The sequence below is a fragment of the Hypanus sabinus genome, chromosome 5, assembly GCF_030144855.1.
Source record: "Hypanus sabinus isolate sHypSab1 chromosome 5, sHypSab1.hap1, whole genome shotgun sequence".
In the NCBI taxonomy this organism is placed as follows: domain Eukaryota; kingdom Metazoa; phylum Chordata; class Chondrichthyes; order Myliobatiformes; family Dasyatidae; genus Hypanus; species Hypanus sabinus.
The window spans coordinates 124228764-124243863 of NC_082710.1; positions in this window are offsets into that span (position 1 = coordinate 124228764).

Consider the following 15100-nt stretch of genomic DNA (forward strand, 5'->3'; position numbering starts at 1 on the left):
ATCCTGCACACACATAAGCCCCCTCCTTCCTGTTTCTCCAAACCGGTATTTTCCCACAGGATGCGGCGAAACTGGGTGTGATGTCATCGCATGCAGTGATATATCACAGACAACGAATTTACTTTAAACAACCTTAACTTTAACTAGAAAATGATTACAAATGAATTTCTAAAGCAAAAATATAATAAACTAAACAAATGCCTTAAAGGCAACAGATTAGTTAAATGGAGATCACCGTGTGCAGTCAAGGAGTTCAATTGATTGTATAAAAATACATCTGCATTTGTAGGGTCCAACTTCAGATGATTTAGTATTCTGGCAAAAATTACATCATGAGGACAAAAGAACACTCCAAGCATCTCCACAAAAGAGTTACTGAAAAGCATGAGTCAGGAAGTGGATACAAGAAAATTTCCAAGCCACTTCAATGTCCCTTGGAGTACAGTTAAGTCAATAATCAAGAAATGGAAAGAATATGGCACAGCTATAAACCTGCTTAGAGCAGGCCATCCTCAAAAACTGATGACCATGTAAGAAGGTGATTAGTGAGGGAGGCCACCGAGAGACCTATGACAACTCTGGAGGAGTTACAAGCTTCAATGCCTGAGATATGAGGAACTGTTGTATGTGTAGCCTGGGTGCTTCACCAGTCACAGCTTTAGTGGAGAATGGCAAAGAGAAAGCCACTGTTTAAAAATAAGTCACATGATATTTCTGCTCGAGCTTGCCAGAAGATTTGTGGGAGACTCTGAAGTAGCTGGAAAAAGGTTCTATGGTCTGATGAAATCAAAATTACGCTTATTGGCCATCAGACTAAACAATATGTTTGGTGTAGGCAAACACCACACATCATCAAAAACACACCATCCCTACCATAAAACATGGTGGTGGCTGCATCATGCTGTGGGGATGCTTCTCTGCAGCAGGCACTGGAAAACTTGTGAAGGCAGAGAGTAAAATTAATGCAGCAAAGTACAGGGAAATCTTGGAGGAAAATCTATTGCAGTCTGCAAGAGAACTGTGATTTGGCAGAATATTTGTTTCCCAGCAAGACAATGACCACAAGCATAAAGCAAAGCTACACTTGAATGGCTTAAAAACAACAAAGTTAATATCCTGGAGTGGTCAAGTAAGAGTCCAGACCTCAAATCAATAGAAAATCTGTGGCTGGACTTGGAAAGGGCTGTTCATGCATAACCTCCAGGCAATCTGACAGAGCATGATCAGTTTTGTAATGAAGAATGTGGAAAATTACAGTGTCCAGGTTGGCAAAGCTGATAGAGACCTATCCACGCAGTCTCAAGGCTGTAATTGCTACCAAAGGTGCATCTTTTAAATACTGACTTGAAAGGGGTGAATTCATATCCAATCAATTATTTTGTGCTTTATGTTTGTAATTGATATAGATAATTTTGTAGAGATCGGTTTTCACTTAGACACAAAAGAGGAGTTTTCTGTTGATACGCTGCCACCAGTAACTAGTAGAAACTCATAAATGCAGCTACAATCTACGCAAAGTCATCAAGGCAGCAGAACGACAATACAGGGACAAGATCCAGACACAACTCTCCAGCAACAACACACGTAACTTATGGCAAGGTTTGCACATCATCACAGACTTCAAATCTATGTGCACTGGTGCTGTCAAATTCGCTGCCTCTCTCCCAGCTAAGCTAAATTATTTTTACACTCGGTTCAATGTTGCCAACACTGAACTGCCGAGGAGAGCTGCCGAATGTATCTCTGTACCTCAGTCATCTCTGAGGCTGAAGTACACAGGTGTTTCCAACGAGTGGACAGTCGCAAAGCTGTCGGACCAGACGGCATCCCAGGGCGGGTACTCGGTGTGTGCAGCAAAACTGGCAGGTGTGTTTTTACAGACATTTTTAATCTCTCCCAATGTAGAGTGCCCTCCTGCTTCAAAACGTCCACCATTGTTCCTGTACCTAAAAAGACCACGGTAATGTGCCTGAACAACTGTCATCCTCTTGCACTCACTTCAATAATAAGCAAATGCCTTGAGAGACTGGGCAAGGATTACATCTGCAGCGTGCTACCACCCAAACTAGACCCCCTACAGTTCGCCTACTGACACAACAGATCGACAGATGACGTAACAGCGGCAGCTCTACACACCATCCTTACATATCCAGAGAAGAAGGATGCTTATGTGAGAATGCTGTTCTTGGACTTCAGTTCAGCGTTCAACACCATAATTTCCTCCAGGCTTGACAAGAAGTTCAGTGACCTTGGCCTTCACCCTGCCTTGTGCAGCTGGGTCCTGGATTTCCTGTCAGATCACCGGCAGGTGGTGAGAGTGGCCTGCCTCACTTCTGCCCCTCCGACCCGAAACACATATGCCCCTCAGGTCTGTGTTCAAAGCCCTCTCATTTTCTTTCTGTATATGCCTGACAGTGTTGCCAGCCACAACTGCAATCTGTCAATTAAATTTGCTGACATTACATTGATTGGTCTAATCTCAAATAATAATGAGGCAGACTACAGAGAAGAACTCATCACCCTGACACACTAATGTCAAGAAAACAACCTCTCCCTTAATATTGCAAAAACAAAGGAGGTGGTTGTGGACTACAGCAGGAATGGAGACAGGCTAACCCCCATTAACATTAATGGATCTGGGGTTGAGAGGGTAAACAGCTTCAAGTTCCTTGGCATATACATCACCAAGGACCTCACTTAGTCAGTACATACTGGCTGTGTGGTGCAAAAAGCACAACAGCACCTCTTTCACCCCAGACGGTTGAAGTTTGGTATGGGTCCCCAAATCCTAAAGACTTTCTACAGGGGCACAATTGACAGCATCCTGACTGGCTGCATCACTGCCTGGTATAGGAACTGTATTTCCCTCAATCGCAGGACTCTGCAGAGAGTGGTATGGACAGCACAGCACATCTGTAGATGTGAACTTCCCACTATTCAGGACGTTTACCAAGACAGGTGTTTAAAAAGGGTCCGAAAGATCATTGGGAACCCACACCAACCACAAACTATTCCAGCTGCTTCCATCCAGGAAACAGTACTGAAGCATAAAAGCCAGAAACCAACGAGCTCCGAGACAGCTCCTTCCACCAGGCCATCAGACTGATTAACTCACACTGGCACAAATGTATTTCTATGTTATATTGACTGTCCTGTTGTACATACTATTTATTACAAATTACTATAAATCACACATTGCATATTTAGTCAGAGATGTTGCATAAAGATTTTTACTCCTCATATATGTGAAGGATGGAGGAAATAAAATCAATTCAATGTCAGTGTCAGAAACAGCCACATTAAATCCACTGTGACTCAATGTTGTAAAACAGCAAAGCATGAAAACTTCTAAGGGGTGAATATATTTCATCGACACTATATATATATATATAAATAATACTTCTTACAGTTCACATTTTTTCTATTATTATGTATTGCATTGTACTGCTGCCACAAGACAACAAATTACACAACATATGCTGGTGATATCAACTCTGTTTCTGATTCTGATTCAGAAGGTGAACCTTGGAGCCACACAGCTAACAACACTTGGCAGTAGGATGGTAGATTACAGTAAAATCCAAGGAAGTTCCAAGCACAACATAATATAAATTCTGCACTGCTCAACTGAATATTCCTATTGCTTTTCTCTCACAGGTACTGAATTGTTCCTTGGTGAATTACTAGATAGGCTGAACAGCGGAAACCAGATTGTCGGACCATAGCTCTTCTTAGATGACTGCATTCTACTCCTGTCTCTCCACTATTTTCCCTTCAGGAATCTCACAGTCAGAGTGCCCAAACAGGTGGCCCTCTCAAAGCAGAAAACTTAAAATCCATAGCTTCCTCAAAGAATCATGGGTTATCTGAACTCACTCTTCAGCATCTCAGCAGCATTCTCTGCCTTTGTGTTTTGGACTTTGCAGAAGTACCAGAGAAATCATTGTGGCAACGACCAAGACATACAAACTGATTTAGGCCATTTGGCCCATCAAGTCTGCTCTGCGATTCCATCATGGCTGAATTATTATCTCTCTCAACCACATTCTCTTGCATTATCCCTGTAACCTTTGACAATATGAGAATTGTCATAACAAACTTTACTTTAAAAAAACCCAGAGCCTTTCCTGATGCAATGAATTTGATAAATTCACCACCATCTTGCTTAAGAAATCTTTCCTCATCCCTATCCTTCTATTCTGAGACTGTGACCTCTGGTTCTCGACTCCACTGCCAAAACATGCTCTCCACATCCACTCTATTGAGGCCTTTCATTATCGGTTGCAATGAGATACACCCGCCCCCCAATTCCTCTAAACTGCAGCAGTGTAGTCCCAGAGCCATCAAACACGCCTCGTATGTTAACCCTTTCATTCCTGGAATCATTCTTTGTTGCAGGCTCGAAGGGCTGAATGGTCTACTTCTGCACCTATTGTCTATTGTCTATTGTCCTCTGGACCCTCTCCAAGGCCAGCACATCTTTTCTTAGAAAGGAGACCCAAAACTGCTCACAATACACTAAGAGAAATCTGTCCGATGTGTTATAAAGCCTCAACATTACATCCTTGCTTTTGTATTCTAGTCCTCTCAAAATGAATGCTAATATTGCATTTTCCTTCCTATTAGTAACTCAGCAAGCATGTTAATCTTTAGGGAATCTTGCAAGAGTGCTCCCAGGTCCCTTTGCACCTCTGATTTTTTAATTTTCTCCCCAATCGGAAAATAGTCTATATCTTTATTTTTTCTACCAAGGTGCATGGCCATGCACTTCCTTACACAATATTCCATCTCCCACTTCTTTGCCCACTCTCCCAATCTCTCCAAGTTCTTCTGCAGATCCCTGCTTCCTCAACACTACCTGCCCCGCCACCTATTTTGGTATCACCTACAAAACTGGCCACTAAGATGTCAATTGGTTCATCCAAATCATTGACAAATAACATGAGAAGAAGCAGTTCCAATAGACATCCCTGTGGAGTAACACCAATTAACCAGGAAAGGGACCCTTATTCTCACTCTTTGATCCCTGCCATCCAATATTCTTCCAATCACTGAAGTCAGGCTAACTGGCTTATAATTTCCTTTCTTCTGCTGCCTCAACAATCTCTTCAGATACCTCTCTTGGAATCTCTGGGTGTAGTCCATCTGGGCCAGATGACTTATCTACCTTCAGACTTTGCAGCTTCCCAAGTACTTTCTCCTTAGTAACAGGAGCAATGCTCACTTCTGGCCCTTGACAATTTTGCATTTCTGGCATTCTGCTACAGTTTTGCAGTGAAGTCTGACATTGTTTGCCCACCATTTCTTAGTCCCCCATTACTCTCTTCCCAGGTCATTTTCCAGTGGCCGGATATTCACTGTCACCTCACTTTTGTACTTCATACCTATCTCTGAAAAAGCTTTTGGTATCTCTTTTTATATAATTGTCTAGCGTATCTTTCCTCTTTTTATGACATTTTTGTTTCCTTTTGTTGATTTTGTTGATTTCCCAATCCTCCAATATCCCATTAATTTTTGCTGTATTTTATGCCCTCTCTTTTGCATTTATGCTGTCTTTAACTACACTTGTCAGCCTACGTGGTTGTCTCATCTTCCCTTTAGAATTCTTCATCATCTTTCCTGTGCCTTCTGAATTGCTCTCAGAAGCCATTGCTGTGCTGTGATCATCCCTGCTGGTGTTCCCTTCCAATCGAATTTGGTCAGCTCCTCTCATGCCTCTGTAATTCTATTTACTCCACTGTTATACTAATACATTTGATTTTGGCTTCTCATTCTCAAAATGCTGAGTGAATTGTATCATATTATGATCACTTGGCTCCTAAGGGTTCCTTTACCTTAAGCACTCTAATCCAACTGGATCCAGAATTTGCCGTTCCCCTAGTAGGCTCAGCCACAAGCTGCTGTAAAAAGCCATCTCATAGGCATTCTACAAATTCCTTCTCTTGGGGCTCAGCACCAACCTAATGTTCCCAATCTACTTGCATATTGAACCGCCCCCCCCATAACTATTACAACATCCTTCAACAAAGAATGTGCAGGTGACCAGAAATGCACATAGTGCTCCAAATTTTGTTTCCCCAATGCCTTACACAACTTCAAAATAACATCTCAATCCTTTGAATCAATAATTTGATTTATGAAGGACAATGCACCTGAAGCTCTCTTTATGTCTCTATCTACCTGTGACACTATTTTTGAGGAATTACAGTTGTGTACACCCAGATCCCTCTATTCCACTACATTCCTCAGTGCCCTATTGCTTTTTGTTTAAGTCCTCTCTTAGTTTGTCTTCACAAAATGCCATATTTCACTCTTGTCTGCATTAAATCCCATCTGCCATATTTTCCAATTGGTCTAGATCCCTTTGCAAGCTTTAGTAGTTTCCCTTGTTTTCTACTATGCTACCAATCTTTTTGCCATTCACATATTTGCTGATCTAGTTTACCACAGTATTATCCCGATCATTGGTATGGATGACAAACACAAATGGAGCCAGCATTGATCCCTGTGACACGCCACCAGTCAGAGAGAAACCCATAACACTAAGTGCACTGCGGATGCTCTGGTCAAAGCAACACGTACAACAAGCTGGAGGAACTCAGCAGGTCGGACAGCATCTGTGAAAATGAGCAGTCAAAGTTTTGGGCTGAGACCCTTCATCAGGACTGAAGAGGGAGGGGGCAGAGGCCCTATAAAGAATGTTGGGGGAGGGTGGGAAGGAGAAGGCTGGTAGGTGCTAGGTAAAAAACCATTCAGAGGAAAGATCAAGGGGTGGGGGAGGGGAAGCAGGGAGGGGATAGGCCAGAGAGGTGAAGAAGGAATGTAAGGGGAAAGCACTATGGGTAGTAGAAGAAGGCAGAATCATGAGAGAGGTGATAGGCAGCTGGAGGAGGAGGTAGAGTGAAACTGGGATGGGGGAAGGAGAGGGAGGGAATTACCGGAAGCTAGAGAATTCAATGTTCATGTTAAGGGGCTGGAAACTACCCAGACGGTATATGAGGTGTTGCTCCTCCAACCTGAGTTTGGCCTCATCATGGCAGTACAGGAGGCCATGTATGGACATATCCGAATGGGAATGTGAAGCAGAGTTGAAGTGGGTGGCAACCGGGAGATCCTGTCTGTTGTGGCGGATGGACCAGAGGTGCTCAACAAAGCGGTTTCCCAATCTGCGTCGGATCTCGCCGATGTCGAGGAGGCTGTACCAGGAGCACTGGATGCAATAGATGACCCCAACAGACACACAAGTGAAGTGTTGCCTCACCTGGAAGGACTGTTTGGGGCCCTGAATGGTGGTAAGAGAGGAGATGTAGCATTTACACTTGCAGGGATAAGTACCAAGTGGGAGATCTGTGGGGGGACGTGTGGACCAGGCAGTTGCAGAAGGAATGATCCTTGCGAAAAGTGGAGAGGGGTAGAGAGGGAAAGATGTGCTTAGTGGTGGAGTCCTGTTGAAGGTGGCAGAAGTTGCAGAGATTAATGTGCTGGATCCAGAGGCTTTTGGGGCGGTAGGTGAGGACAAAGGGAACACGATCCCTGTTGTGGTTATGGGAGGATGGGGTGAGGACCGAAGTGTGGGAAATGGAGGAGATGTGGGTGAGGACATCATTGATGATGACAGAAGGGAAACCATAATCCTTAAAGAAAGAAAACATTTGAGATGTCTTGGAATGGAAATCCTCATCCTGGGAGCAGATGCGGCGGAGATGGAGGAACTGGGAATAGGGAATAGCATTTTTGCTTTTGGCAAGGTGGGAAGAGAGAAACCCATATTTTACCTCTCTCTGTCTTCTCCATTGAAGCTAATGTCGAATCTTGAATGCCAAGCCACTGAACCTTCTTGTCCAACTTCCCATAAGGATCTTTGTCAATGGCCTTTCTGAAGTCTATGCAGACAATGTCCATTGTCTTTCCTTCCTCAGCTTTCCTGGTAGCCTCCTTAATAAACTCCATACAATTGGTTAGACATAACCTACCACACATAGAGCAATGTGGACTATTCCTAATCAAGCCCTTTCTATCCAAATGCTTATATATCCAGTCCCTTAGAATACCTTCCAATAACTTACTGCCTACTGATGTCAGAATCTCGGCCTATAATTTCATGGCTTATGCTTCTTTTAATTGTTGTGAGATATCAAAAATCCAATAGAAAGGCAAATAGTTAAGGTTTCGTCCTTGAAACTGACATTGAGTGAAGTACCTGAAAATAACTGACCTTATGGAATCAGCCAGTATGTGGATTGAACAGAATTCAGACCTGCCTGCCTAAGGCTTAGCTTTGAGATTTTTTTTCAGACAATGTATTGAGTCTTCAAAGACTAGACCAGTGGAAGATTAATTTACTCTGTGTGGCATAATTGTGTAAGGCATTGCACAACCCTTGGATTAAATGCAATATCAAGAACTTCTTACATCCAGAGGGAAGTACCTTTCCTCAATTAAAATTTGTCTTTTAAGTTGTGTGAAACAACCTTTTGTTTGACTGTAGGCTTTTGATGTAGCTTTCCTTAGCTATGATCACATGAATACTTATTAACCTTAAAATTATGCTGACAATTAACTGTTTTATACAAATGAGATTGTTTACTAGTTGCACAGCAGGGAAAGGAGTTGCTAGCAAACAAGTTATGCATTCATTAACTCAGGCATAATATTAAGACAATGAAATCAACATTTTTGAAAACTTTAAAAACTTTGTTAAGGTATCAGAGATATCAGTAGGACAGATAAAGTTTCTGGATCAATTTTAATCAGCTTAATTAACTGTAAGTGAAATAAAGTAAATCTCGTAGGTAATATTAAATATATTATACATCATGAGTTACAGCTTATAATTATAAACAGGATTGTTTGAAATGTCATTATGTTACTCAACCTCTTTACTTTGATTTACATTAAATTAGCATTTTGATTTGCATTATCTGAATTTTCCTCTATTGATATCAGCTAATGTAAACAATATGCAGTAACATATCATAGTTGACATAAAAAGTGATGGAAAAATTAGAGTGGATATTCTTGTATAATTATGGTGCAACAGTATCATGATTCATAATGCTCCTCAATAGTACCAATTTTGTAATTTTCTGGGGCCATAACAAAAAATATATGCCCGAGGCTAATCCAGTGGGAAATAAATTTAAGAGAATTCTCTTTGATTCTGGAATAACAAACAACTTGAGTTCCAAGAACCCATAGTGCTACATGGCATGTCCAATATCATACTGGCCAATTAAGGTTAAGATATCTGAAATATGGATTTGGAGCAAGAAGGCTGCAGGTGAACGGCTAAGGATTGCCGGAGAGAAGGCAGTTTTACTACTCGGGGTAAAAGAGAGGCAAGACTGCGCAGACACGTGACTTCAGCCAGTAGAACAGGAGAAGTTTAAAAAGAAGATCGCCATATCCAGCGGGCAGTAGAGTGAGAGGCAGCAGAGTGATAAGGCTTTGGCTCAATGGGCTTAGGCAATAACAAGGCGAGGTAGGTCTACCTGTGTTAATTGCAGAAAGGAAGTAGTTTGTGTGTGAGGCCAGTTTTCTGTTCTTGGTGTCAGATGTAAAAGGTCCTGGAGTCTCTCAGCCTCCTGGACGGCCATATCTGCACCAGGTGTGTCGAGCTGTAGCTCCTAAGGGACCGCATTAGGGAACTGGAGATGCAGCTCAATGACCTTCGCCTGGTCAGGGAGAGTGAGGAGGTGATAGAGAGGAGTTATAGGCAGGTGGTCACACTGGGGCCCCTGGTGACAGACAAGTGGGTCACAGTCAAGAGGGGGAAGGGGAAGAATTAGGTACTAGAGAGTACCCCTGTGGCTGTTACCCTTGACAATAAGTACTCCTGTTTGAGTATTATTGGGGGAGGGGACAGTCTACCTGGGGGAAGCAACAGTGGCTGTTCTTCTGGCACAGAGTCTGGCCCTGTGGCTCAGAAGGGTAGGGAAAGGAAGAGGAAGGCAGTAGTGATAGGGGACTCTGTACTTAGGAGGTCACACAGGCGATTCTGTGGACGCAGGAAAGAAACTTGGATGGTAGTTTGCCTCACAGGTGCCAGGGTCTGGGATGTTCAGATTGACTCCAACAGATCCTGCAGTGGGAGGGAGAACAGCAAGGGGTTATGCTACATATTTGTACCAATGACATAGGTAGGAAAACTGAAGAGGTCCTGAAAAAATGACTACAGGGAGTTAGGAAGAAAGTGGAGAAGCACGACCACAAAGGTACTAATCTCGGGGTTACTGCCTGTGCCACGTGACAGTGAGAATAGGAATAGAATGAGGTGGATGATAAATGTGTAGCTGAGCGATTGGAGCAGGGGGCAGGGATTCAGATTTCTGGATCATTGGGACCTCCTTTGGAGCAGGTCTGACCTGTACAAAAAGGACGGGTTTCACTTGAATCCCAGGGGAAACAATATCCTGGTGAGGAGATTTGTTGAGGCTACTGGGGAGAGTTTAAACTCGAATTGTTGGGGGGCTTGGAAGCAAACTGAAGAGACTGGGGAAGAGGCGGTTGGCTCACAAATAGAGAAAGCTTGGAGACAATGTGTGAGGGAGGATAGGCATGTGGTAGAGAAGGAACACACTCAGATGGACGGTTTGAGATGTATCTATCTTAACACAGGGAGTATTGTGAACAAACTGGATGAGCTTAGAGCATGGATCAGTACTTAGAGTTCTGATGTGGTGGCCATTACAGAGACTTGGATGGCTCAGGGACAGGAGTGGTTACTTCGAGTGCCAGGCTTTAGATGTTTCAGAAAGGACAGGGAGGGAGGCAAAAGAGGTGGGGGCATGGCACTGTTGATCAGAGATAGTGTCACGGCTGAAGAAAAGGTGGATGTCATGGAGGGATTGTCTATGAAGTCTCTGTGGGTGGACGTTAGGAACAGGAAGGGGCCAATGACTCTACTGGGTGTTTTTTATTGGCTACCCAACTGTAACAGGGATATCAAGGAGCAGATAGGGAAATAGATCCTGGAAAGATGTAATAATAACAGAGTTGCCATGACAGGAGATTTTAATTTTCCAAATATCAATTGGCACCTCCTTAGAGCAAAGGGTTTAGATGGGGTGGAGTTTGTTAGGTATGTAGATAAGCCTATAAGAGGAGAGGCTGTACTTGATTTGGTATTGGGAAATTAACCTGGTCAGCTGTCATATCTCTCAGTGGGAAAGCATTTTGGAGATAGTGCTCATAATTCTTTCTCCTTTACAATAGCATTTGAGAGAGATAAGAACAGACAAGTTAGAAAGGTGTTTAATTGGAATAAGGGGAATTATGAGGCAATCAGGCAGGAAATTGGAAGCTTAAGTTGGGAACAGATGTTCTCAGGGAAAAGTATGGAAGAAATATGGCAAATGTTCAGGGAATATTTGTGTGGAGTTATACATAAGTATGTTCCAATGAGGCAGGGAAGTTATGGTAGGGTACAGTAACAGTGGAGTACAAAGGCTATATTAAATCTAGTCAAGGAGAAAAGAAAAGCTTCCAAAAGCTTCAGAGAGTTAGGTAATTTTAGGGATCTGGAAGATTATAAGGCTAACAGCAAGGAGCTTAAAAAGGAGATTAGGAGAGCCAGAAGGGGCCATGAGAAGGCCTTGGAGAGCAGGATTAAGGAAAACCCCTAGGCATTCTACAAGTATGTGAAGAGCAAGAGGATAAGACGTGAAAGAATAAGACCTATCAAGTGTGATAGTGGGAAAGTGTATATGGAACCGGAGGAAATTGCAGAGGTACTTAATGAATACTTCAATATTCACCATGGAAAAGAATCTTGTTGATTGTAGTGCAGACTTGTAGCAGACTGCAAAGTTTGAGCAAGTGGATATTAAGAAAGAGAATGTGCTGGAACTTTTGGAAAGCATCAAGTTGGATAAGTCACTGGGACTGGATGAGATGAACCCCAGGCTACTGTGGGAGAAGGAGAAGATTGCTGAGCCTCTGGCGATGATCTTTGAATCAATGAGAGGTTCCAGAGGATTGGAGGGTTGTGGATATTGTTCCTTTATTCAAGAAAGGGAGTAGAAATAGCCCAGGAAATTATGGACCAGTGAGTCTTACTTCAGTGGTTGGTAAGTTGATGGAGAAGATCCTGAGAGGCAGGATTGATGAACATTTGGAGAGGCATAATATGATTAGAAATAGTCAGCATGGCTTTGTCAAGGGCAGGTCATGCCTTACGAGCCTGATTGAATTTTTTGAGGATATGACTAAACACATTGACGAAGGGAGAGCGGTAATTAATAAATTACTGGCTCCATCTGTCTAAGTAGACAATGGATGCACCTGGTTTAGTACTCATTTGGGTGTGGAACAGCATCAGCTGTGGCTGAATAAGCCGATTCTTGAGCAGCAGCCCTTGGCACAGCTGCTGCACACAATGGCTGTGGCTGGGTAGTTACTGCTGCAGCTTTCCTTCTCTCTATTCTGTCCAACCACAGTCGAGTTTGTTTTTCCTCTGAATTGGTAATGCCTGTACGTACAGCCTGTTGCCAGGTGCAGCCATTTGCTGCTGTCTCTTCCCAAGTGTCCACCCTGATATCAGCAGACTTCAGGTCACGTTTACAAATGTCCCTGTAATGCAGCAGTGGGCGCCCTATGGGCCGGGATCCTGCGGCGAGTTCTCCGTAAAGGATGTCCTTGGGGATGTGGCCATCCTGCATGTGACGGAGATGGCCAAGCCAGCGCAGTCGTCGCTGTGTGAGTAGCTGGAAATGCCCAGGATCCGACACAAGCACCGTAGGTGGAAGCTGTGAGGCGGTGTTCTTGGCGCATGTAGCTTGTCCAACTCCTGCTGCCGTAGAGAAGAGTACTCAGTACGCAGGCTCTGTACACTGCAGTCTTGGTGGCTGTGGTGAGCTTGTTGTTTTACCACCCACTCTTTGATAGCTTCGCCATAGCAGCAGCGGCTTTCCTTATTTGCCTGTTGAGTTTTGGACCAAGGGACAGGTTGCTGGAGACTGTTGATCCTAGGTAGATGTAGTGTCTATGGATTTCAGCAAGGCATTTGATAAGGTACCCCATGCAAGGCTTACTGAGAAAGTAAGGAGGCATGGGATCCAAGGGGACATTGGTTTGTGGACCCAGAATTGGCTTACGCACAGAAGACAAGGAGTGGTTGTAGACGGGTCATATTCTGCATGGAGTTCGCAGACCAGTGGTGTGCCTCACGGAACTGTTCTGGGACCCATACACTTCGTGATTTTTATAAATGACCTGGATGAGGAAGTGGAGTGATGGGTTAGTAAGTTTGCTGATGATACAAAAGTTGGAGGTGTTGCGGATAGTGTGGAGGACTGTCAGAGGTTACAGCCGGACATTGATAGGATGCAAAACTGGGCTGAGAAGTGGCAGATAAGTGTGAAGTAGTTCATTTTGGTAGATCAAATATGATGGCAGAATATAGTATTTATGGTAAGATTCTTGGCAGTGTGGAGGATCAGAGGGATCTTGGGGTCAAAGTCCATAGGATTTTTAAAGCAGCTGCGCAGGTTGACTCTGTGGTTAAGAAGGGTTATGATGTATTGAACTTCATCAATCATGGAATTGAATTTAAGAACCTAGAGGTAATGCTGCAGCTATATAGGATCCTGATTAGACTCCACTTGGAGTACTGTGCTCAGTTCTGGTCGCCTCACTACAGGAAGGATGTGGAAGCTATAGAAAGGGTGCAGAGGAGCTTTACAAGGAAGTTGCCTGGATTGGGGAGCATGCCTTATGAAAACAGGTTGAGTGAACACAGCCTTTTATCCTTGGAGCGACAAAGAATGAGAGGTGACTGATAGAGGTGTATAAGATGATGAGAGGCATTGACTGTGTGGATAGTCAGAAGATTTTTCCCCAGGCTGAAATGGTTGCCACAGGAGGACATAGGTTTAAGGTGCTGGGGTGTAGGTACAGAGGAGACGTTAGGGGTAAGCTTTTCACTCAGAGAGTGGTGAGTGCTTGGAATCGGCTGCCAGCAATGGTGGTGGAGGCGGATATGATAGGGTCTTTTAAGAGACTTTTGGATAGGTACATGGAGCTTAGGAAAATAGATGGCTATGGAAAAGTCTTGCAATTTGTAAGGTAGGGGCATGTTCAGCACAACTTTGTGGGCTGAAGGGCCTGTATTGTGCTGTAGGTTTTCTATGTTTCAATGTCCAGTTGCCTTTTGAATAGTGATGTTGAAATCAAGCTTATTACAAGAGCTGGAAGGTTTCCAAAGATTGATGGCAAAAATTCCTATGATTTATCTTGGATCTATGCTTCACAGACTCACAAATATCTCCTCTGTTTTTTCCAAATGAAATATTTCATGCGATTTATTTACATGAAGATAATCTAATTTCTTTATTCTTTGCAACACCAGAAACAAAGAGTTCTCAGAGATAAAACAAACCATTTCTTCAATCTGGATGGGTGAAGCTACATGTCAATCAGCATGTTCTCTAATGGCGAGAAACACTAGGCGCTTCCCCTGCATGCTCTAAAAGGTCTTGTTTGGCTGATTTAGCTCTTCATGCTCTTTTAAGCATACTCACATCCAAGCTTACCTCATTTTCCCACCACCTTATCAGGGATAGTGTTCCTCTTGTACTCATGAGCCTCTGCATGCAACACATTCTCCATAACTTCCACCATCTTCAAGAGATGCACATCCTTCCCTCTACCACACTCTCACTTTCCACAGGGATCACCCACTCTGTGATTCCCTTGTTCATTTGTCCCTCTCCAGCAATATCCATCCTGGCACATATCCATTCAAGCAACAGAAATTCTACACCTGCCCATTCACCTCCTCCCTCACCTCCACTCAGAGCCCCAAACAGTCCTTCCAGCTGAGGCGACACTTCACCTGTGAATCTGTTGGGGCCATCTGTTATATTTCCGTGTTCGCAGAGTAGGAGCCTCCTATACACTGGTGAAACCCAACATAAATTGGGCGACTGCTTTGTCTAGCGTCTCTGCTCCATCCACCAAAAGCAGAATTTCTCGGTGACCAACCATTGTAATTCCTATTCCCATAGCCCTTCTGACACATTGGTTCATGATTTCCTCATTTGTCACGATGAGATCACTATAATGGCGGAGGGTAAACACCCCATATTCTGTCTACATAGCC